The 2,921-nt window shown below is 29.7% G+C and overlaps 4 non-coding genes across 4 annotated transcripts; all 4 read right to left on the bottom strand.

The window, feature by feature from the left end:
• Window positions 1-228: 228 nt before the first annotated feature.
• On the bottom strand, window positions 229-316 carry LOC131163242 (small nucleolar RNA snoR20a). Its single transcript, XR_009139017.1, has one exon. It is a non-coding gene; the product is annotated as a small nucleolar RNA snoR20a (small nucleolar RNA).
• A 1,925-nt stretch (window positions 317-2,241) lies between these two features.
• Window positions 2,242-2,324, bottom strand: LOC131163230 (small nucleolar RNA R38). The gene has a single exon (XR_009139006.1). It is a non-coding gene; the product is annotated as a small nucleolar RNA R38 (small nucleolar RNA).
• Window positions 2,325-2,582: 258 nt separating this feature from the next.
• On the bottom strand, window positions 2,583-2,670 carry LOC131163243 (small nucleolar RNA snoR20a). Its single transcript, XR_009139018.1, has one exon. It is a non-coding gene; the product is annotated as a small nucleolar RNA snoR20a (small nucleolar RNA).
• Window positions 2,671-2,836: 166 nt separating this feature from the next.
• Window positions 2,837-2,921, bottom strand: LOC131163229 (small nucleolar RNA R38). Its single transcript, XR_009139005.1, has one exon. It is a non-coding gene; the product is annotated as a small nucleolar RNA R38 (small nucleolar RNA).

Below are 2,921 nucleotides of genomic sequence, written 5' to 3' on the forward strand. Positions count from 1 at the left end.
TACCTTGTGAGTTTTGGCCAAAAAAGCAAAAAACAATAATACATCTTGAATCACAGAAGAACAGCAATGATAATTTTCAAAGAACAAACATGTATGATAAAAATCTTTATATATTGAAATCTGAAAAATATGATGATAAAAACAGGGGAAATTGGAAACTTAAAAAAGAAACCCAGCTTCAAAATTTCAAATGAGCCAAAGAATGAAAAAAGCAATGATAAAATATATGCCTCAGACCGTCCTAGTTCATGATTTTCAACACTTTATGCACATTAAAAAGCTGCGCTTCGTGAACCTGAAAACTGTCATCACTGGCTAGAAAAGGGATTGCATAGGGACCTTAAGTCTCAAACCATCAATCACCAGGAAATATTTCTAAAATGCAATAGCTTATTAAGCGATCAAAAGCTAATTCCAAAAACAAAGGCAGGAGAAAAATATTGAGACAATACAGAAGTACAAAACTTCAAAATCAATAATATTTATCATTCCTGTCTTCAGCACTGGTGAGCCAGACAGGGATAACTGATAATTAAGATTCTCATCATCCACAATGCAGTAAAAACAGCAAAGCATAACATAATATTTAGCAAAAAAGGGGAAATATGAACAACAATAACACACGCAGAGGGAAAGGAGGAAGAGACATCAGATCTTCCTACTCAAGTCGTGAATCACAAAGCTATAAGGCATTTTGTATGGCTTACGCTAAAAATGTGGCCTTTCACAACCAAATTTCTTGCTTGCAGAACTACCAAATCCCAAAAGCCAAAAAACAAGAAAGCAATGTTTTTTTTAAAAAATAAAGGGTGAAAAAGAAAACCTAAAATCATATTTCCTCATTTGTTTCATTTAAAACCATCAGAGAGAATCAGAAAACAAAGCTTTCTGGCAAGATTTGATGGAAACAACGATTTCCCTTTTTACCTTTTTCTTCCCCTATGGGATTCACAGCAAACTGTCCAATTAATAACCACAAAATTAGTTAGTTGACAACTTTAATTGAATAAAATTAATAAGCAGAAGTCCTAAATCATGCCAAATTGAAAGTGCAAGGACTAAAATAAATTTCAGCTAATAGTATAAGAACAAACTTATAATTTCACTCTTAATTTATGTTAATTTATATTAGGTATGCATGATTATAAATGTAGTAATTGATTATATTTTTTAACAATGAAAACATTTTTAAAATAGGATAAAAATATTAAATAAAAAAGAAATCCCTCACAATCCTAAATATAGAAACACAACAATGATTCATCTTAATTTATTTTTTTAAGCTTACTGTGCCTGTAGAAGGTCCTCATACAAATGGGCTCATGACCACACTCCACTGGTGTGAAGGTCTCCCTCCAACCACCCCAATAAATGATTTATTCCAAATTATTTTAGATATAAATTTATGCTTAAAAAACAACTAAAATGAATTACTAGATAGAAAATAATTATTTTCAAAATTATTTCCAGCATAAAAAAAATGTATTACGAGGTAAAAAAATTATCTGGGAGTTAAAATAAAAAATTATAAAATACCTGATATTTTTTTAAAAAATATATGTTACTAAAAAATACATAAATAAGGCTATAACATTCAAAAATATAATAAAAAACACTCATGAAACTATCTTTGGGAAGCTTGAGTAAAAAACAAACTTTAACAAATTAAAAACTTTTTTAAAAAAAAATTTCCATAGTACTATGCACAACTTCCACCGTTTAAAAAAAATTAATAGAAAAAAACGCCAAACTCAACCTTCGTCACTTATTTAGAATGAAAATTCAATACATTGTGAGTTGAGGAGTTATATAGATATAATGTTGCATAAAAATGTATAAAACTGATATAACATATCAATTCATTAAATATTCCATTTTTTTCTAATTTTTATGATTGGATTATCCCTAAATCAGGGCTTTCTTGACAATAAAACACAAAAACAATCAAGCCAAAGCTTGGAGAACTCCAAATTTGAGTATTTTTTAATTTGAATTGAATGCGATAAAAAATATGATCAAATTTTACACAAGTTCATTAAAATTTATATATCTGAGATTCATGTTTTCTGATGCATGTTCCTATACTCAGCAAAAAAAATCATAATTTTTAAACAGAAATTTTACAATAACTAAAAAGAAATAATTAATAAGCATATTTCATAAAAAATGGTCAAAATCTAGGAGAGGGAAAACCCCCAATCAGCTCACATTTCATAAAGAGAAATTTGTGAACCCTACAGTGAACGTGTCAGATCACAATTAATCAGCACAATGTATCAGACAGGGATAACTGTTTCAATCTTATGTTCTCATCATCCATTTCACTGTAGACGAACAATAACCTTGTGAGCTATTAGGGATTTAGGCAAAACAAGGAAGCATTATTATCTTGAATCACGGAAGAACAGCTACGATAATTTTCAAAGAACAAACATAAATGATAGAAATATTTATATATTGAAATCTAAAAAAATACGAAGAAATAAACAGTGGAAATTGGAAACTTCAAAAAGAAACCCAGCTTAAAAATGTCAAATGAGCCAAAGAATGAAAAGAACAATGATAAAATGCATGCCTCAGACGCCTCAGACCGTCCTAGTTCACGATTTTCAACACTTTATGCAGTTTAAAAACCTGCATTTCGGGAACCAGTAAAATGTCATCACTGACTAGAAAAGGGATTGCATGGGGTCCTCAAACCATCAATCACCGGGAAATATTTCTATATGTAATTGCTTAGGAGATCAAAAATTAATTCAAAAAACAAAGGCAGGAGGAAAAATATTGAAGCAATACGGAAGTACAAAACTTCACAATCAATAATATTTACCATTCCTGTTGTGTCAGAGTTGATAAAAACTTCAGCACTTGTAAATCAGACAGGGATAACTGTATGATTAAAATTCTCATCATCCACAATG

This window comes from Malania oleifera, chromosome 8, assembly GCF_029873635.1.
Source record: "Malania oleifera isolate guangnan ecotype guangnan chromosome 8, ASM2987363v1, whole genome shotgun sequence".
In the NCBI taxonomy this organism is placed as follows: Eukaryota; Viridiplantae; Streptophyta; class Magnoliopsida; order Santalales; family Ximeniaceae; genus Malania; species Malania oleifera.